The 22,934-nt window shown below is 38.7% G+C and overlaps 1 long non-coding RNA gene across 27 annotated transcripts in view; it reads right to left on the minus strand.

Moving 5' to 3' along the window:
- The window catches only part of LOC112540350 (uncharacterized), a 137,425-nt gene that overhangs the window by 12,611 nt on the left and 101,880 nt on the right, over nt 1-22,934 (minus strand). For all 27 annotated transcript variants that reach the window (XR_015797207.1, XR_015797206.1, XR_015797205.1 and 24 more), the window contains 2 exons: nt 12,673-12,730; nt 11,045-11,421 (listed from right to left, as the gene is read on the minus strand). This is a non-coding gene — a long non-coding RNA (uncharacterized LOC112540350). The remainder of the gene's footprint in view (nt 1-11,044; nt 11,422-12,672; nt 12,731-22,934) is intronic.

The following is a 22,934-nucleotide window of genomic DNA, read 5'->3' on the forward strand; positions in this document are numbered from 1 at the left end:
TAAAGTTTGCTACACTACAGAAGAAAGTGGAGGCATTTCTGTTAAACCATTCAATGGCCTTTTAAACCACTCAATGGATATTGGGAAGAACATTGATTTATGAAATTAACTGCATGTATTGTATGTGCACTATTGTTGAGCCTATGAGAAATAAACAAGATGAGCTTGAACTGTTAGTACAGGAAAGCAAATAGGTATTAAAGGGACCCTCTAAACTGACATATATCATATCATATCATATCATATCAATGACTATAGTAACTGAAACTTACAATTTGATCAAAAGGAACGGAAATAGAAGGGAAGAGTAGTTGCTCCTCACACTACTCAGAACTCCAAATGACTGACTTTAGCAATATTGTAGACAAGAATAATGAATAAAAGCAATACTGTTTGTTTATTGCCAATCAAGGAGATATTATAGATCATGCTTTTCAAAAGCAAACTGCAGACCTTTCCAAGGACACCAAGTGGGAGAAATGGGGAATTTTAATTAGCTCAACATCTGTTGGGAATTCAACTTTGCCAAACATGGTACTTCCAAGAAAGTTCTGTGTTGTCTTACTCACAACTTTCTCTTTTAGAGTGTTACTACATTTGAGGGAACAATGAGCTAAGGAATTTTAAGCATAAGCTGGGCACACATCTATGCAAATAAGAGTGAAAAAGAAGGAAAAGAAACAAAAGGGGGCAGAGCTAATGTTTTAATTCCAATTTACAATTTATTGAGGAATGGGCAGATAATGGCAGAGAAAGGGAACCAACTTATTCAATTAATATCCAGTTGGCAGTCAAATATTTAGCAACATTTCAATAACATTTAAGCATGGAGTTAGGATTCAAAATAGAAGGCTTAAAGTATAGATTAAGAAAAGACAGATGTCAGGTTTACTAGCAAAGATGAGGTCACTGAACCAGTCAAGCAAGAGGTTTTCTATACTTTCAGATAACAGGGTACTTTTGGTTGTAGGATTATAGATGGTTTCTTGGTACCATCTGAAAGTGACACCATTTCTAGATTCAAAATTATGGAGAGTTTTTTTCTGGAAAAAAAATTGATCAAGCCTTTCTCAGTCTGCTACCCATTTTGATTACAAGATTTCTGCAATCTTCTTTTAATGCTCTATTGCAGAAAGGAAGGTTAATAGCTGCTGGTTTCTATGTTGCTTGAACAGTTTTACATGGACTATGAGGCTAGTAATTCTGTTTTTATGTTCCATATGAGTTGGAATATTTAAGTACTTAGTAGCACACTCTAGGAAGATAAACTATGTACTTTCTCCCCACTGAAAGAATAGGCTTTCCTTATAAATAGGAAAAATCTTCCTGTGGCAGTCTTGACTTTTCTAATACACGGGAACATTCAAATGAAACATTCACTATACAAAACCACTAAATCATGTTAGCTTTTCCTTATCAAAAAGTTAAAAGTAGTAGTAGTAATAATAGTAATGGCAATAATAATAATAATAATAATAATACCACCACCACCACCACCACCATCACCTTAAATATGGCAGTGACTGATTTTGGACAGGCTGCTTCCTATTTTCCTTTGGAATAGCAGATCGGTATGTTGTAATAGAATATGTCTTTGTTTCTTATCAAATGCATGTCGATTTCATTTTAAATTCCCTTGTGGAGAAACTGCACATGGACGTACATTGAACAAGAAAGAAAATGACAGTCTTCTGATGACCACAAAAGATTGTATGTTAACTTGGCCGATGGCTTGTGAGCATTCAGTGCCAATCCCTATTTCTTTCATTAGCTAAAAGCTTCTGTCCATTATCACTGTTTCACAACTGTTAAACTGAGGAAAAGGGACATTTTCCAGGAAACTATTTTTGCTGAGGTCTTCTATCCCTTGCAGTGAATGCCGGTGTTGAAGGTCTTGCTTTGTCACGAAGTTCATAGCTCAACAAAATTCATACATGGGACTTTGAGGAAGATTCTCTTCCCCATTAAATTAATGACTTGCAGTCCTAGAGTCAAAGCCTATTTCTGATCTGGACTCAACCTTGAGTAAAGTCTTCATTAACTAGACAAGCTTTCTTATCTGGGATGTGGAAATATTTGTCACCAATTTTACCAATTTTGTGAATTTTCATTAGAAAGGTTTCCAAAGGGGTAATCATATTTGCCTTCAGGAGCAAACCACCATGGAAAAGCCTTGCCCTCACTTTGGGTTTGCTTGGTTTTGGGACTGGCAAGATTCTTTGTCCACAGTAACTCTTTGTTTCTTTCAAAAGAAAGAATAGATTGTACTTACATCATTCCTTTCTCTGAACTCTAACGGAAATAAATCTCTTAATATATATTTTATTCTCTGTAACAGATGGTAATCTTTTTAACTCAGAGGAAGCCTTTGATCATCCAACTTTACTTTATATAACAAGTTTACTTAAGACTAATATTTTACACCAGTGTAGCGTATAGTTAGAGCACCAAATGCTTAGAAGTCTGAGAGCAATTTTGCAAAGAAACTTTGACCCTTCTTTTGAGGAAAGTAGAAAATGAAATGATGCGTCATTGGCATAGAAAAAAATTCATATTGTACAAAGAGAAACAGAAGCAGCCATGAGTATATAGAGATACCGTGCATGCAAGCAAAAACTGAAGGGGGGGCAGGATTTTGAAATCTCAGTTACTGTTTGATAAATTGATCTTTCTATGCATAGTTTATGTCTAACTAGCTATTTATAGTGGCATCTTACATTCCTTGCAAAGTACATGTATGTAGAATAAACCTGTTCAGTGGAAGCCCCCATCTTTTGGAGGTATGGTAGTATAGAAGGCATGGATAACCCTAATCTTGTTTGCTTTTTCTAAACAACTTAAATTTATTCTGTTTGAATGTGCTTTCAGCCCTTAGTTGCTTTTAGGTCCCCTGACTATGAATTTTTAGCTATTATTCCTTTCTCCCCTCTCCCCCCCGCCGCTTTTTTTATATATATTGTCTATTTCATTTTGTTGTTCCCAATCTGGAGTCCATAAGGATTGGAGCTGGATAGAAATGTTGTTAAATAAATAAAATAAATTTAAAGTTATGTATAGAAGAGACGAGCAGCAAAGTTAAGACTGTGTTCTAAATTTTGGAAACCTTGTATTTTACAATAGCAAAATAACTGATAATTTAAGGGGGAAGAATCAGAGTGCGGTACTATTTACCTTTGGAAACACACACACACACATACACACACACACACTCTAATGTCTGAATTGCAGCACAGAAAGAAAAATATATTGTTGATATTACTACATGGATGTTTCACAAACCATTTCTTAATGCCACAACATATTGCAGGCAGAACAGAACAATATGAAAATGACAGGCATGCAATAATGTTATCACATCAATGCCACCATTACATACTGGAACACAATGTCTGACACAAGTTCATAAGTTGTGGCATTTGTGAGATTGTATCATCACACACTCTTTGTTATTGCTGCTGTTACAGGCACTCCTAGGTTTGGTCTGTGGTCACTTACACACAAAGTCACAGCCTGTTGAGGCACATGGATCTTGTAAGCCCCCCTTGCTTTCTACCTGGGTTTTCCAGATAGATGCAACTAGAACAGACAAGACACACAGCCCTGGACAACATCCGGGAAGTAATTAGGGACATGCACAGATTACTTTCAACCAAACACTGAGGCACAACAGGTTCTTTGAAATACACGGAGACCCAGTGAATTTAAAGTAACAGCAAAACTTTACAGATTATAATGTACATTTGCTCTTTCTCACAAGTGCACACACTCACTCATGCACACTTACCCATGTCCTTCTCAACTAGGCTGCCAGGCACTAGCTAGAGGGACGGAAGCCACCAAGTCTGGATCCAAAGAGGACTTAAAGAGTGGGCAGGCTTCAAAATTGCTTTTATCCCTTGCTTTGTTGATTCACAAGACTAGCAGCTACTCTTGCCTTGTTAATTTACAAGTCTGGTAGCTGTTGATGGGATTGGGGGGAGGTTTCCATGTGCTGAGGCCCAACTTCCTTTGACTGGTTCAGATGATATTTTTCCTTTGTTTCCTTAACGACTTGTTTCCGTCTTATTTATCTCCTTAAAAGGATCTTTTAGACAAGATTCCTGACCTTTTGCCCTCTCAGCTTATGTGCCTGCTTCATCTTTAGTTATGGCAGTTTCAGCCTAGTCTCACACTACCCCTTACCTGGGAGGTATTGCTTTGGCTGATAACAAAACCTGGTAACTTTTCTCTTTGTACTTCTTGGCAAAAAATCTGGTTGATTTTTTTCTCCTTCCATGGGAGCCCTAGAATTGTCTGAAGGTGGAATAATTGGGGTAAATGGTCAGCTATTTCACAGGAAGGCTTTGAACATATGTTTTCTAGACTTTCTTGACAATTGTCCAGCTTGAGCCTGTGCATATTTATTCACATCGACCCCATGAAAATGTTACATCTAATAATGGTGTATGGCAATTTGCCAATGAGTAAATAGCCACACAGTCTCTTTCTGGTCTGTGAAGATCAGATTTGATTTGAAGGATACAGGCAGGGCTCTGTCCTCCCTTACCTAAATGGCAGATCTGCCCTGCCTAAATATATTCAGCAGGCTTCAGGAGAAGACAAAACTCACTTATTAAAAAGGGTGACATTTTACTTTCCTACTTTATAAATGGCCGGATATAGTCTAAGCTATACTTTGAGAGGATCCATTGAAATCAAAGGGATTAAACTTAATCATGACCAGCTTCAGTCCTGTTAATTTCATTGGGCCAACTTTATACATGATTAAGGCTGGATTTAACCAATCTGTTTTATAATGTTAAGCATTTCAGAAGGTACAACCTCCCTGAGTGCTTCTGATACACTTCTGCACTTTAAACAACTACCAGTGCAAGCATTTCTACTGCAAAACCAGTTTTACTTTTATTCCACTATTGTGTTATACTGTGGTTGCAATTCTATGCAAGCTTACCAAGAATAAAGTTCTATTTAATGAAATTTGCATTTGCATAAGAGCATGCTGTTCAACACTTCCTTTTGTTTGGCATTACAAAGATGTGTCTAGGATCAAGGCTATATTATGCTCCTGGCCTTCCATAGGGCTTTGAAGGCCTGGTTCTGCCACTTGGCCTGGGGTGAGAAGGGAATACTTCAAGCATGGGGATGGCTAGCCCCATAGAGGCCTGCTGTCTTCAGCCCCAGATTCTTCATCTTCTTGGAGTCTCTTTTTCCTTTTTTTAGTAATGTTTTTAAATTGATGTTTTATGTATTTATATATATTTATGGTTTTAATGTTTTGTGTGAGTCGCCCAGAGTTCCCCTATTGGGGGGAGATGGGTGGGGGAGAAATGTAATAAATAAATAAACAAACAAACAAACAAACATGTACCTGTTTGTGAATCACAATTAACCCACACATACTATAATAACCATGTAACTAGTTTAGCGTGATAGAGTGTGCTGTAGCTAACTATTTGAATGTTTGTGTTGAAAGAGACATGAAAAGTTTGAAATAGACAGAAACAAGGCCAAAATGAGGCTGATGAAAAGCTGAAAGCATGTAAAGTCAAGGAGGATGGATGCAAAGATGAGAAAGTAACCATTTGGAATAGTAAGAGCCATGTAAAGCCTCGTGAGACAAACACCACAGTGCCTGGAAAAGTACTATGGACCAGGTCATGGAGAAACAAAGGTAACCAAGCAGAAGCAAGACTTATATGGATACAGCCTATGGAATGGCCAGTATACTACAATCAAATAGGGGCATGTAAACAAAGAACTCTCTCAAAAATATAAGAAAGACAAATTTACCGGGAAAAAAAAAAAGCCTAACACTTCCTAAATACTTGCTCTGGACAGTCGAAACGATGAATCAGGATAGAATGTAGGTAATAGTCTTTCAGGGAACTGTGGAGTCCTTGGGGTTGTCTGAGCTTGGTTGTTTACTGTAACAACCACCATGTAGGACAGACAAGCAGAAGGCTAGCAGAGTCCATCCATGAACACCAACTAGCAGTCAGAAGACATGATGAAAACTCCTTAATCTCACAACACATGGACAGATTTAACCATAGTTTTAACTGGGAAACTGTCAGCATCTTAGACCAAGCTAAATCCAGAAATGCAAGAGAATTCTTCGAAGCTTGATATTCAGACAAGGCAGCCATAGCCATCAACCGGTACATAGAGATAAACAACATCTACACACTATTCAAAGGAGACAAAAGAAAGGAAGACAAAAGACCAGAACACCTCCTCACAAGCAATCATTGCCCAGATAAGCAGAGATTAACACCAAGATTATCACTAGATTTATAAGCAGTAAACAATACCTTAATCAAGGAACTACCAGAGGAAAAAAATAGAACAAAACAAAACCCACACTCCCACCAACACTGGCAGGGCATGCCACAATATATAAACAGAGAGCAAACCACATCCCATTCTAGCACTGAAGATGGTACCTAGCCAGGTAATGACACATTTGCAAGAAAACAACCAAACTCAGGGAACCCCAAGGACTCCGCAGTTCAACCCTGAGCTACACATATTCTTTCAGGGAAGCAACCAAGAAAGACAGAATGGAACTTCTTTCCAACCATGAAAAGGTTAGAATAAGAATAGATAAATGGCATACATCTGACAGCAGACCAATCTCAGAGAATATGTGACACCTGGATACAACAGAAGTTTCCACCTCCATCCTCCCTTAAGAATGGAACTGATCAACCCAAGAAAGAAGGCATCTCCATCAGCAACCTTCTTTCTTTATCTTGCCTCACCTTCACTTTGAGCTAGCTACCCTACAAATGATGATGTAAGAATGAAATAATAAATTAATAGGAACTGATCACCATTGAAGAGTAATTTTTGCTCCATATTATGCAACATCCAATTCATTTATGAAACTGTGTGATACAGACACACATGCACACACACACAATCCCCTCTCACCTCTATGTGTGGTATGTGTCTTCCTCAATCTCAGGTCCTCTACCACAGGCCTGGGAGTTTGAAGTTTCTGTGCAGCATCTTAGCTGTTCCTAGCACTGCACTTTTCTGGACAGAGAGCTCTGATGTTGTTCCTGAGATGTGTTGGAGCCACACTCCCAGATTAGGAGTCACAACTCTGAGTGCTCGTATCAGAACAGGGACCACTTTGGCCTTTACTTTCCACGTCTCTCTAGTTCCTCCTTCAGGCCCTGGTACTTCTTCAGCTTCTCATATTCCTTCTTCCTGATGATGCTGTTACTAGGCACTGCTACATCTATCACCATCACTGTTTTCTGGTCCTTGTCTACTACCACGATGTCTGGTTAATTAGCCAGTACCTCCTGTCCATCTGGATCTGGAAGTCCCACAGGATCTTAGCCCTGTTATTCTCCACAAATTATGCCAATGCTTGGTCATTGTGATGGAAGGCATGAGCGGGGAAGGTTCTGGAATGGAGCTTCAAGGTTGCCAGGAGAGGGGAGAGACATTCCAGGGGAAGCACCTCCTCAGCCCCCAGCCGGAGTGTGGGAAAGCCAAGAGAATGAGACTGGCCCCTCCCTAGGGCCTCATGGTTATAGTGACTTGTTGTGGTATAGATTTAGTCTGGCGAGATTCTGTCTATTAAGTGTAAGCTAATAAAGGAGCCAAACTGTTCTGGACTGTCTTGCTGTTGTTCTTGGGCTGAACCTGACAGTCATGCTGTTCAGTGCATGCTGTTCCTGCCTGCATCTCACACCATGCCACTATGTGTTGGACTGTCTCTGAGGCCTCTCTGTACAGTCTGCACCTTGGTTCCTGTCTAGTGTGGTAGACCCCTGCTTCTATGGATCTGGTGCTTAGTGCCTGTTCTTGCACTGCTATGGTCAATTAGTCAGGGCTGTCTTTTAATCCAGCCCTTTCCAGCCACTGGCAGGATTTCCCAATGTCAGCCACCAAAGCTATCTGTTGATGGTACATCCCATGCAGGGGCTTTTTTTGCCATGGGACTTCCTCTGCTTGAACTTCCTCCGATGTCTGCTGCTGCCTCAGATTTTCTCAACAGCTCACCTTTGGGTACCATCTTACTGATGTACTGCTGGATGCTCTGAGTTTCATCCAGGACACTGGCTTTTTGCGGTTGATGTACAATCTCTGGGTGTTGGACTTGGGGTGGAAACCTCCGTACATTGAGAGGAGCTTCCGGGTCTTCACATCAGCAGCCTCCATGTCCTCCTTTGACCAGCTCACTATACCGGCAGGGTATCTGATGACTGGCAGGGCATACATGTTGATGATGTGGATCTGTTCTTCCCATTGAGCTGACTCTTCAGGACTTGTCTTTCCTTTGGTGGTACTTGGATGTTGCTGTCTTCCTTGCTTCCTCCTCATGGTTCACATGTGATTATACCAAGGTACTTGTAGCTGGTCTGTATGTCTGCTCTGTGGCCTTCTGGTAGTTCCACCCCATCAGTCTTAACTACCTTCCCTCTCTTTACCACCATCTGGCCACACTTCTCCAGTCTGAATGACATCCCAGTATCCTCACTGTAGGTCCATGTCAGGTAGATCAGCAAGTCGATGTCTTGTTCACTTTTAGCATACAGCTTGATTTCATGCACCCCACACACACACACATCAGAATACTGGAGCACACTGGGCTATTGTTTTTATATTAGGATTGTTTCAATATTCCCCTTAAAACAGTTCAGTAAAATTGCATATTTCTTTCTCAATTCATAATGTACCGAAAATCACTTTTTTATTAATATAAAGTTACACAATCCTATTTGATGGAGTTTCAGGGATATTTTTAAAATGCAGTACTTGTCTTAAAAGAATTAAAAAAATGTTTAAATCTCAGCAGGGTGAAAAGGTAGCAAAACTACTGAATTCCAGTTTATTTCAGTCTTCTTTCACTGTATAAACGAAGCCAACTTTTGTTTGATAGCTGGCTCAAAATTAGCCTAGAAGCATCATATATCTTTTAGTGAGACTCATTTAAATAAAACAAATGAATTTATGATCAAAACTAGATCCTGGAACAGTACTGTGTGTTCTTACACCTGGGGAGATGACCCTGTTTCATACCTAACATTACATGACTGATTTGTGGGAATTGCTAATACAGAATTATCATTTTTACATGCTCTTTCAAGAAGACAAATCCTGTTGATTGCAAACAAAGGGAAACTGCCTCTAGTTTGACACTTTATGAGAAACCTGCAAAGTTAACACATTTGAGAAATCTGTGAGTGGGGGGAAGGGTACTTCCTCAAAATAGCTATTTGAAATTCAGGGACTAATTAAGCATTTGTGATTTTCAACAGATTCTAGGACTTTGTAAAGAAAATCTGCCTTGGGCCAAATCACAAAAGTGTAGCATTCATAAACATCACATTCTCATAGTGTTTAGGTAAATACTAATGATGTCAGAGCTTACTGATTTCATTTTCCTACTGGTCTTGTTGCTTCTCTACCTTTAAAAAAAATATCCAAAACTAGGAACGAAACAGGAGCTTATGCAGATCACCCAATACCCAATTTGAATCACTGATCTGATAAGTCAGTTTGATTCAAATTTTCAGTTTGATTTGAATCATCCGTTTGATCAGAATCAATGAGATGGTCAAGATGGTTGAACTTAGACATTTCAATTTGAACTGTTTATTCAGTTTCAGAGAAGGGCTGAGAGCATGCACAAAAATCCATGAAATTCAATTGATCTGAATTTGATTCCACATGCTGAACTGATTAAAGGAATGGGATCAGATCAAGTCACCTTTATACTGAAGCTTGGCCCAGCCCTAAAAAACCCCCAACAGGCTGGGTTTTATATTTGCCTGCCAGCATTCTTTGTCTTTAACTGATACATTCGTTCATTGCTTGAAGGCTTAGAAGTAGATTCTGGGACCATCTCCACAGTGCAAGCTACATGGCTATTTGCACTTTAAGGCTTTGCTGAAGAACAGAAGAGAGTTCTATTTGCACATGTCTGAATACAAGCAGAACTTTCCCTCATAACTACAAACCCCTGAGAAAGTTGCATCTCCAACTGTGAGAAGAGATGTACATATGTTTAAATGTGTGACTTTCTTCTGCTGCTCAAAATGGGAAAATCTGAAAATGAGTGAGAAGGGTGCATGCAAGAGGATTATCAATGATGAAGGCAACATGCACTGATATGTACTTAAACCAAATTTGAAGCTTCTTCACATGAAGCAAACATCTGAGCAGGGTGATTGGAGATCCCATTAGATTCTCCCCTCTTTCCCAATTTCCTAGAGGGTTAGATGCCATTAGATATCTACATAAATATCCATTAAGGCAAAAATTACTGGATTGGAACCTTCATCCAACTTAACTGGCAGAGGTTTTGATACCTGAATGTTATGGCTTTCCTATGGTTTGGTGTTAGTGATCTGTCCATTTTGTCTTCTGGTGTACTATCACAAGTGAGATAACATCCTAAGTATTTTTGAGGCAAAGAGGAGCCCAAGAAATTCATGATAAATGACCTTAATTTGGCATAGAAATGTATGGATTATATAACTACAAAACAAAACATTCAGCATTTAAAATGTTACATTGTAAGATCATAGCCCATTTATTTAGAAAACTGTGACAGAAGTATTTGCTGTTAAAAAGAAAAGGAAGGATAATATCATAAATACCATTTTAATAAATAAAATATCTCCTTTCCTCATTGCTGGAACACTTTGAATTAATTTTACATTAGATTTAAGTATTCTACAGAGTCACAAAGACTTAATGCACCTCCTATATTATGTATACTTTTCTGATTGAACTGATATGAAATTTTCTGCTTTGGTGATCATTAGGTGAACTTGAGAGCTTACTGGAGGTTGTATTAGAAAAATATTGAAATGTTACAATCAAGGGCAGATTGAAGAATTAGTTTGGAGCTCATGAGATATCTAACTATGTACTCTGATATATTTGAAGAAAGTGCTGATTTCCAGAACATGACATCTTTCCCCACAAAGCCATAATATGAGCATAGACCCGTGCATGAGCAAACATATTCATCCACCATTATATTCACTCTGGAGCAGAGGCAGATCAAGAAGGTTACCTGCAATATTTGTGAAGAGTGTTGCAAAAAAGCTATAGCGCTTTAGGACATCATCCATAAAAGATAGCCTGAAACAGAATATTCAGACACAGAAGAAAGTCTTCCAAAAGGAAAGTGAGTCTATGAAAAGAGCAAACCATGGCAGAACCAATGAGCTGTCTGAGGCAGAGCCTGGGAAAAATAAAATTGTTCCATCTTTTGTGACAAGTCAGCTGTAGCTGCTTCACTATAATCCAGGCCATCAGATTTCTGGTTCAACACCTTGATGCTTTATTATTACAGCGGCGTATTCCTATGCAAGTTGATATGTTGAAACTAGCTATTCTCAGCTAATCATTTCATTATTCGGGTTCAAAATATTCGGGTTGAGTAGCACTCTGCAAAAGAAAAGAAAATCCAGGATGTGATTTATGCACGTGAAAAAGAGGATCTTTGGCAATTGGTTTCAATTATGCCATAGGAGTGACATACTCTTAGGTTCTGATATAAAGGTTTGCTGCACGCTCACAAAGCTTTGGAAGTGTATCATTAAAGATCTCCACAAATACTGACTTGTGTTCAGATCATTAGCTTTTCTGTGAGCCAACATTAATACTATAATGCATTTTTAGAAAGTAGGTGTGAAACTCTACTCCAGCAAGGAGGAAAAAATTATACCAATTATGTTTTCATCACCACCCCTTTCGTAGGAAATGAGCCCTTTCTTTCTGATCCTCTCAGCCCTGGATATGTGAAGCACAATATATAAGTGTGTGTGTGTGTCTGTGTGTGTCTGTGCTATAAATGCTTATAGATAAGCCAAGAGCACATTTTGCTTTTGGGTACCATATCGGAGCTATCTTTCACATTCAGGGCTGTTTTATTCCCCTTTGTATGTGGGAAGCAATAAGGGCATTCTTTCCATAATCAGGCCCATATATAATTTTCACAAACATGTTAAACAAGTTACATTGGCACTCCATTAGCAAACCACACTTCTATTTTAACATTTGTCCAGTGACACCATCTGCATCCGCTGCCTTACCATTTTTCAATGTTCTCAGAGCATTTATGATTTCCTTTTCATCAATTCTTTCTTGGACACTAATATTTATAGCATTCAAGATTAATCTCTCTTTTTATACAGTTTTACTGTCATCGTGTGTGTGTGTGGGTGTAAAGTCACATTTTAACGAGATGGGCAGTGACAGATTTGATAAATAAATAAATAAATAAATAAATAAATAAATAAATAAATAAATAAAATATTACTAGTTCTGACAGTCTGGTATGGACTGTACTAGTTATTCTGTCACATTTTGGCCAGGATGCTATAAGTACAGTCAAAGCCCAGCCTGCTCATGTTATTCTATGCCAGCTAAGATCTCTACATTAGAGACCACCTTGTATGTCAACTTGTACTATCACCCATTTCTACCAACTAGGAGGTATACGCAGTATCCTGGTCCACACTCAGGCACAAATGAGTCAGAATAATGCTTTACTGGAAACATTCTGCTGAGCTCAACATGGCCAGCTAGATAGAAGCAAAGATGTACAAGTTCTATAATATGAGGCTTCCCCATTCCTTTTTCATATTCAATAAGACTGGGACAATTTTCTCTGCTATGCTAAGAGGTTTTTCTTACCTCTCTTTGGAGTCCACTGATACTTGCAGAAACCTTGTCTTCTGTCATGTGCTGCATGCTGAAGTAGGGAAAAATACAAGAGATTCTCATTGCTATTCCCCAGAATTATATGACCAGTACTTTCACCTCAAAATTTTGGGGCACAGGGTTGATCAAAAGTACTAAACCCAATAAAGCCCAATTGAGAGTCATGAAGAACTGTAGCAGAGCAGCTACTCAGAGGACGGGGCTGAGAAATACTCCCTCAGCCTGTAGCTTTACATATTAGTAAATATACCAAAAAAGATCCCATCCCAAAGTAAATCCAATCACATTGTACAGAGCACTGAAGAAAATAACTGGGGGATGAAGAGCAGAATAAACAAATTCAAAAGCGGTTTGAATTACACCTTCTCTTTAAAGAGGAACTTGTTTTTCTCCAGACTAACACCAGAAGTGGAGCATTTGCCAGAGGATCTATAGGAAACTGCCTTATACCAGGTCAGATTATTTGTCCATCTAGCTGGGCCAATATTGATTAATATAACTGGCAACAACTTCCCTCCATCTGTGGCAGTCATCTTTCCCATCTGCTAATAGTTTTTGTTTTGGTCTTTTTTTAAAATTAAAGAAGCTTAGATCTGAAACTGTGAGGTTTTGTGTGTGTGTGTGTGTGTGTGTGTGTGCAAAGCATATGCTTTACCACCAAATCGTGGTTCATCCCTTATCTCTGATTTGGTGGAAAGAATCCAGCAATCTATGTGATTAGCAATCTTCAAATGTTATCTCTGTGGTAGCCTTGATTCAGAGCTCTTTCTGGTACCTGTTTGGAACGTAGCCTCTAAATAGCCTTTAAATATGGGCGATACTTATAGTTCTTAAGCTTCTGCGCATTCCTGAAGTTTCTATCAAGGCAGACATCTCCAGGATTTTATGTATCTGAAATATATTTAATCAAAGACTAAAAAGCAGGATACGTCTAGCTATTCAACAGGTAAAATGTAAAAAGTTTAAAAATGCACGGGCAGTATATGTGCGTGCATGTGTGTGTTGCAGAGTTCTAATACAACAGAAATCGCAGCAGTCCTATTATGCCTAGGAATGAATACAAGGCTGCTTTTGTTAAAATATTAGTATTGTACTTGCCACCTATCTAAAAACCCTTTTGTTTTCATATTCGTTATCTTCACTGCTAGATAATTACACTTTTCTCTTGCTTCACAAAACAAGCCACTGATTAGCACATGAATTCAGTTCAATATATGCCAAACTGAATTCAGCTGACATTGTATAATCTTGATAATGACAATAGGTGCTAGTAAACAATATCTTCGGAAGACCATAACAGCTAGTCGGGGTATGTGTTCTGCACACAGAGAAAGTGCAGCCTAGATTTCTCTTATGCTTCTGTCATCAGCTTGGTATGCATTGCAAGTGTCTGTGTTTCACAGCTTTTCACACTACATGGATACATTATCACCTGGTAACGTCAGGCTAATGAAGAAAAGACAAAGGACAGAGTCCAGCATCAAAAAGTAGCAAGTGAACTTGGGAAGGAGAAAAGGTTATACTGCTTGGATTCATTTAGAATCAGGGCACAATTTTCTTTTGTTATCATACCAAGCATGATGCTTGGTCAACAGCTTCTATCTTAAGAATGCACATTGCTGTCAATCCCATGCACCAAATTGATTTTTAGGCCAATATCATTTTTTGCAACTAAAGTTCAAGAATGCCGTTGTTATACTTCAATGTTTTGCACAATTAATGTGGACTGGAAATTAATTTTGCACATCTGTGGCCCCAATACAGCATGTCAGAACCACAGGACCTGTCTTCAACAGGTAACTTGAAAGATTCTAGTAACTCAGTTGGTGGTGGCCAAGAGCTTATCCAGGAAGGCTGCTTATTTTTTCCTGAAATCATGTGCCCCTTCATATAGAGCTAACTATAGGCTATAGCTTACTGCTGCTGTAGTCCCAGTTAGGAACTGTGAGCCCCACAAGATAGACCAGACTAATAAACCAAAGCCATATAGATCAGAACTACTTTTATTGTAACAGCTATAGTAACTGAAACTTGCAAATCTGAATGTGCTTCCCCCTCCCTCACTTTATCTTCATGTGAATTAGGGAGGGGCTTATATGAGACATTTACTCAAGTTTGTTTCTTGGCCTAGGCTCAAGCCTCTCTTATCTGACCATTGCCTTGGTAACAGCTCTTCCTCCTGTCCTTCAAGGCCATTCCCTCTGCAGAAACATTAAATACATCTATGAAAGCAAGAATGACTCCTGCAAAGGGAGGATCCCTTTTCAGGCATTTGAAACATTTTGTTTATTAGATGTATATGCTGCCTTTCATTTAGTAGCTCAAAATGATGTATATAGTAGTTCATCCTCCAATTTTTCCTAACAACTATCACCCTGTGAGGCAGCATGAGGTGTGAGAGAGTGACTGGCCCAAAATCACCCAGTGAGTTTTTGTTGCTGAAGGTGGACTTGAAGATGTAGACTAACATATTAATCACTGCATCACATTAGCTCTTATATATGGAAATGTTTGAAGAAGAGAGATGTTCTTTGAATTATGTCAGTGGAAATCAGGGCTAAACTGTGATTGTTCTGATTCATGTATCAGGTATTATTTTCTGTTGGAGAACTTGCTTCAAATGCAGGTTCTGTTTCAAAGCAGACTCTGTCAGGACTTTATTTCCTTTAAGACACTCTGTTAATACTTGGCACATAATTCATTCCCTTTCTATCTCATTTTTAACAAGTAAGGATACTTACTGTTTCATTCATCTTGATTACTTTTGCTAAGTCTACCATTAATATGTCCCCTTTTTCAAAAAAAATAATTGTTATTGTTTATAATACACACAAGGAAAAATAAAATTAAAATTAAAACACAACAAAAACTAAGTAATCAAGGAAAAAGAAAAAAGAATTGAGAGAGCATGATAGATATAAATATATGACATTAACTCATTTTTTAAACAACAGAGCAAATCTTGACTACCTGAGCAAAGTATTTTTCAGACTTTCCTCTACATTGATACAAAACAAACTTATATGTGGAAAGCAAACACATTTCAAAACCCATGTTTTATAACAGATTCTTTCCACTGAAGGTGATAGATTTTTTTTTAAAACCAGAGTCCTTGTATAATAAATCCAAAATTCTTTGGATATCATTAAATTCCAAAATTTTGGTACATAGCTCAACATTATAAAATCTCTGAATCTTTTTTCTTTTCCCAATACCATACAGTATCTACATAACTACCACAATGGGACAACCTGGAACAAATATATATACCTTCCACCATTTTACACTGCCAGTGCGTTAGAGTTAACACATGAGATGTCCAATACATTTATAAAATGTATTTTGGCTGAATTAACTCATATAAAGATAGTTCCTTTTCTGCCTAGCAGGACTAACCATACTTAGAGGCTGCATATCCTCACTTTAAATTCAGATAGCAGCATTTGGAGGTCAAGCTTTCTAGTCAACTGTGACTTAAACTCAATCTACAAAAGCTACAAGCATGAAAGGAGACCATGTTCAGGTTTTATTCTTCGTGTGACTGTAAAGAGCATGGTACTGTGGTGCCCAAGTCCTTATTAAAGAACTTAAGACACTGCCCTGAAATGTCAGCCATTTCAGATGTGCAATTAGAAGTAAATGCTAAAGCAGGTAGGGTGTCTGCTTTACAAGCCACTGTGGTGGAGAAGCTTGATAGAGATTTAATTTCATGGGTGTGGTTTTCAATGGGCAGTGATCGTTTGAATGATGCTACAAGATCACACCATTCAAAGGGGTTATTTTGGTCACTTTGGGATGCTCTGTGAAAAATGCTGGCACCAGGATCAAATGAAGACTGAACTTCATTTGAACTTCACTTACTTTTAAGGATGCTTAAATAAAAGATCATATCTATTGGTGGACAGAATTTGTCAGAACCTGAATTGAATGAATCCTGAATCAGCAGAACTCCAGGCTAGAAAGGATTGCCTGGAGCCATGGCTTGAACTAAATATTGCTTTATATGGACCTGAAAGTCTTTCTTTGAGGATTTACACTACGAGTCAAACATTGTCTCAATGAATCCATAAAGAATCCATTTCTATTCAGCTCTAAGGATATAAACAGCAAAAATAAAAGCTGGCCTGCAACTTACATTCATGGAAAGATTTGATGGACATGAATCACAAAGATATTTTACATGGTTGAAAGCTACTTTGAAATCTGAAAGAATAAAGATAATGCACTTGCATTTTCTCATATTTAAAAGGAGTAATTAAAACTAATGAAACTTACCTTTGTTTATATCACTCCTATTTAATCATGGAGGAATTTAACTTCCTAGAACTTATTCAGACTTAGCTTCCTGTTAGAAAGGATTTTCACTGCTGATTATTGTGATATTCCTCCTTTTTTTTTTTTAACTGAGCTCTGTTGTAATGTAGTATTCTAATGCAGTGAAACAAGTTTCATTTAAATAAAATGCAAGTGGCACAAGTGTGATCTGATCTAGCTTCAGTAAATTTGCAAATTACCATTAGCTTTGATTAGCTTTGCAATGTATCAGTGGGAATCAATGCATATGAACTTTTAATTATATTTTGCTTTATTTTGTGTCTTATAGAATTATAATTAATTTTATTTCTAATTTTTATTTTTAAAGAGAGGGCTTCAGAGACTCTAGATCACAGATATATATGACCCAAGCAATCCAATTATGGGTGTTTGCTTCCAAGAACAGAATATTTGGAAAAGGCAAATTTATTATTTGGTTACTAATAAGAGAGTCCAGATGTGAGAGAGCCAATTAAGAAAAAAAACACAATCAAACTAATAAGTAATGTTTTGGTCTAATCCATCAATTTAGTATCCATTTTAATTGACAGGATATAACCAACAACCAATGAAAATCCAAAGCAATTATAATCAATGACATTTGAGGGAAGAAACATAATGACCAACCAAATTATATGGTGTGATGCCTGTACCACTAAGAGATATAAGAATCTATAAAAGTGCTGACATGGACAAAAGAGGAAAGACTTCCTTTTGGATTCAAAGAGAAATGCTGCTGAATTTCATGTAACTCTAGGCCTTTAGCTTCTCCAGTAGGGAGAAGCAGCTCATTCTACTTCTCAAATTTCCCTAGTTGATTAAAAAAAAAAAGAATCTTCTTCAGCCCTGGACGACATGATCTGCTGATTAAACCATCCATGTTACCGTGTATGTTGTTCAGTCTCAGAGTGTGTCCACCATCTATGACCCAGCTGGGTCAGTGACTGAGTCCCAGTGAAATCATCCTTGGCTGTGTGCAGGTAGAAGCCATAGCAGCAGGGTTGTAAAGGGTCATGCAAACATTTTTTTTTAATTGTCCCTTTTCATCTGCAAATATGCTGATTTGTTTTGAAATGTCTAGTTTTCTAGCACATTCATTCTCAAGTGCGAGCATGGACAATCCATTTTGCACTCTTATAACATGTTCCTCCATAGGTGGGTTTTTAAAAGGTTTGGGAAATAACCTCTCCACAGCTACTACTGTCATAGATACAGTTAAAAAAAAAAAAAAAGGAAATATGCAGTGCAGACTTCAGTGAAACCTGATGACAGGGCATAGGTTTCTATCACAAAAAGTTGCCCGTTTTTCATGATTTGAATGACAAGGGTTTTGATAAGTCTATTGTATTTCTTGATCAGAAGTTCCCCAACTGCGTATAACTTCTCATCTGTCGCTGATATTGGGGTGATGGCTGTAGGGCATAACATGTAGAGACAATTTTATTCAGGCCTGCAAATTTATGTCTTACCTGAGAGATTCCCATGTCATTCAGGCAGCCCAGAAGTCACAGAACAACAGCAACAAATCTTTATTTTGGTCAAAGACAAGCATAAAGTAGCATAAAACTACAGAGGTAGAAGGATTGTGGCCATTTCAGCAGGAAATAAAACTTTGCATTTACTAACATCAGGATGTAAGGATGACACAGAAATTAGTGGCATGATTCATGGTTTTTATGCTTGCTTTGGGGGCACATATACTAAAACTGGAATAACGCAAAGAAGATTAGCATGGTGCCAGGCAAGGATGGCACAGTGGACATACAGTATGTACCTCTTGGCTGTGCTATAACTATAGCTTGGAAACCAGCAGGCAACCCACTTGTAACTGCAGCTCCATCATAGCCTAGTCTTCATGTTGTTGGTATGGGCTTCAAAATACTTAAAATACTCTGTGCCAACCAGACACTGATTGATCTTCTACTTCCAAAAAGCTCCCGAAGAACTTCTCTAACTTAATTTGTTTGTTTGTTTGTTTGTTTAATCACATTTGTATAGCTGCACACCTCACATAGTGACTCTCGGCAGCATGCATAGTAATAATCAGGAATGTATAAAAACCATTAAAACAACCAATTTAAATTAAAATAAAAACAAGATGGAAACAAATTAAAAAAACAAAATGGTGGGAAAACATACTGTGTTTGTTTATTTATTTATCAAATTTGTCACCGCCCATCTTGTTGAAACAACTCTGGGTGGTTTACAGCAAAGATAAAATTCATTAAAATACAATATAAAACAGTCCTAATAATAAATAAATGGCTTCCAAGAAAGATGGAGAGTTGGCAGATAATTCAAGTGAGGATTGTCAAGGTGCTAACAACCCCCAAGGACGGTTAGAGCCCATATCACCCTATGCACACTGGCAGAGCCAGGTCTTTAAACCTTTTTGGAAAGCCAGGAGGGTAGGGGCCCACCACGCTTCTGCGGGGAGAATATTCCAAAGGGCAGGGGCAATGCCAGAGAAGGTCTCCTCCTGGGCCCCACCAGCTGACATTCTCTCACTAACGCAGTCTGCAACATGCCCTCTCTGCCTGACTGGGTGGGAGTCCATTAACCATTATACAGCCATCTAACAGGCTCTACTCTACCATGGGATCCTCAAGCGGATGACAAAGCCATGTTTTGAGGGCCTTTTGGAAGGCCAACAGGGTTGGGGCCAACCTCACCTCAGGGGGAATAATGTTCCACAGGATGGAGGCTATGGCAGAACAGGTTTTCTTGCTAGGTTCCACCTGACAACATTTCCTAGCTGATGGGACCCACAACATGCCTCTCCTGCTGGACTTGATAGGACAAGTAGATGTAACTGGGGAGAGGCAGTCCCTCAAATAACCCAGTTCCATTCCATGTAGGGCTTTAAAGGTTATTACCAACACCTTGAATTGGGCCCAGAAGCAAATTGGCAACCAATGCAGCTCGTGGAGCAGAGGTGTAATGTGTGCTGTTCTAGGAGCACACGTAATTGCCCACACTGCTGCATTTTACACCAGCTGAAGCTTCCAGATACTCTTCAAGAGTAACCCCATGTACAGTGCATTGCAGTAGTACATTTGGGAGGTGACTAGGACATGAGCCTCCTGATCCAGGAATGGACACAACTGGGCACAACAAGAAGCTGTGCAAAGGCTCTCCTGGGAACGACTGCCACCTGCTCTTTGAGCAGGAGTTGTGAGTCCGGAAGAACCCCCAAGTTGTGCACTGGGTCTGTTTGGGGCAGTGTAACCCCATCCAGCACCAAAGATGGTAAATCCCCAGTTACAGAAGGCCCTAAAACCCAAAGTCACTCAGTTTGTGATTGACTCAAACATTCATCCACATTGCAATTACTAGGTACATAATGAACCACCTGGCTTAGCTGATCTTTTTTTGTTAATATCATAGTTTATATTAATAATTGGAGAAAAATGGAGGCTTCGTTATATCCTTTATTATTCAATTGCTGACAAGATTCAAAAAATACTAATCAGCTTGTTCTGTATGCCAGGATTCAGGTACATTTGTTCCATCTTTCTTACTCACCAGCTTGTTCAGCACAGGACTGAATTTAATAAGGTTAATAACAGAAAGAAAAATTCCACAGCGTGGCCTGAAGATATGCTGTGCCATGCTCCTTATGACCTTGAACGCACATAAGAGAGAGCCAAGGCCAGGGTGACATTGATAAGTCTATTAAGGAATTACCTCCTAAAGTTTGCCTCTCTTTGGACAGCCTGTTCTAGATTCTGCATCCAGACATTTGGTAACCTCCACAGCTGAAAAAGCCCGTAGCCCAAAAGGTGAGCCATTGAGGTGTCATGAGTCACATTGTCACTCTTTAAGTGAGGCCACCCACAAGAACCAGTCACCCAATCACTTATTACAGTATGTCCCAGGCTGAGAAAAGATCCCACAGTCCATCTAAACTAATGAAACACATGATCAGCCCTCGGGTTTCACTCAAGTGAGCTTTGTCTGTGGGGAATGCCTGAGAGGCCAAGGTGGCATGAGAACTACTAAGCTGATCTCCTGGCTTGATCACTGATTGAGGCAAGGATGATGCACTCTGTTTGGCCAGTAACAGCCTGTGGCTTCAGTAGGTCTCTCTCGAAAGGTCTGCTTGGCCTGTAGGAAAATCTGTAGAGGTCAAAGTAACAACCTATCAATACTGTGCTTCACTTTGTTCCTAATAAACTTTTCTTTTCTTTTCTTTTCTTTTCTTTTCTTTTCTTTTCTTTTCTTTTCTTTTCTTTTCTTTTCTTTTCTTTTCTTTTCTTTTCTTGGACTTTTTACATTTTCCTTACCATGTTTTTGGAAAGAAAAAAATAAATTAATAAACCAATCCGATCTTTGGATGCTTTGCCACCACCTCTTTCTGCTGTTTTCTCAGCCATCACTTCTGTGCCCACTGTAGACTTTTGTCTTCTTCTCACTATTCCTACTTGGAACTGTCAGTTATGACTTATTTTAAAATGAACTCCTCAGAACAGGGGATTTATTCAAATCTCAAAACTCTGAACAAGCTTTAAGAGTATGCTACTCTTCACCAGTATTCAATAAACCATGTGTTGTGAATAATGCATTGTGCAATCCCAGCTGACTATATCTTATTCAATAAGCCAAGGATAAAAATAATAATAAAAAATAATAATAATAATAAAAAATAATAAAAACCATATAGCTTAGTGTAATATGGGAATCTAGCGATTGTTTTTAGTGGACGTTCTCAGCATTATTGTCAGATGCAACTAAAATAGCCAAATAGCTACAAAGTCGATATGAGTGTGTGTGTGTGTGTGTCTGTCTGTCTATGTCTGCCTGTCTGTCTATGCCTGTCTGTCTGCCTGCCTATCATCTATTTATCATCTGTCTATCCATCTGTCCGTCTGTCCATCCATCCATCCATCCATCCATCCATCCATCCATCCATCCATCCATCTATCAAGCCTCTCACCCACCCCCAAAAGCTGCTTCCAAACCAAGGCAAGCCAAGCGCCACTCCTGTTTCAGAGAAGGCTGAATCAAGATGGGTGTGCTGGTTCTAGCTGTGTAGCTATCTGATGCATGAAATGACCCCCCTTCCCTCTTCTCCAGCCTCCATGAGTGGAGTTTTGAGTCAAGGGCCTTCCCATCACCTGTCACTGTGATGATGTGACTGAGTTTCTGTGTGATGCTTTGGCAATGTGGCAAAGACTCACAAGCACCCCACTCTGCCTGGAATCCCTTATGCCTCTATACCATCAGAAGAGAACCACCAATCAACCATACCAGATGAGACTGCCCCATGAGTGGCCATGAAGAGGGAGATAAAATCACCCTGCCTGGTGACAGCCAGGTTCACTCATTAGTAGCTATGGCATAGCTCTTGGCATTTTCATCTGAACCTGAAAGCCATCTAATATTTTTGAGCTTTCACTGGAGTGAGAAATAGAATATTTTCTTTTACGTTGAAATTTTTAGAAAGATTGTGTGTGTGTGTGTATCAATAATGCCTCGATTAGTTTCTCATTTACTATTTATTACGAGTTCAATTCCATTGCAATTATTTTATTTGATCAATCATTTTATTAGTCATTTATTTATGTTTTCCATATATAGATCGATTTATATGCAATAAAATGACAGTTTATTACTCCAAGAACATTTAAACTGATATTTTCTTCTTTTCTTCCTTTCTTTGGGGGGGGGTATAACTTTAATTCAGTGGTCATCCTCCATCAACTTGACAGAGCAACTAATATTAGGATAAAAGAACTCAGTTTTCAAAGAGAAGTTTTATTGTCTTCAAAATGCACAGCTGGGAGATTGATATCTACTAGGACTCTATGACACAACTAAAGTGATTTGGGCCATTGGAAGCAATTAGATTCACTTCACCAAAAATAAGAGATCACCCACTTGGCCTTGATGAAGTAATAAGGGAGCTCCAAGCCACTTTG

This window comes from Python bivittatus, unplaced genomic scaffold, assembly GCF_059951505.1.
Source record: "Python bivittatus isolate LINGU-HERP-01145 unplaced genomic scaffold, Pbiv_v1 ctg000480_np1212, whole genome shotgun sequence".
NCBI lineage: Eukaryota > Metazoa > Chordata > Lepidosauria > Squamata > Pythonidae > Python > Python bivittatus.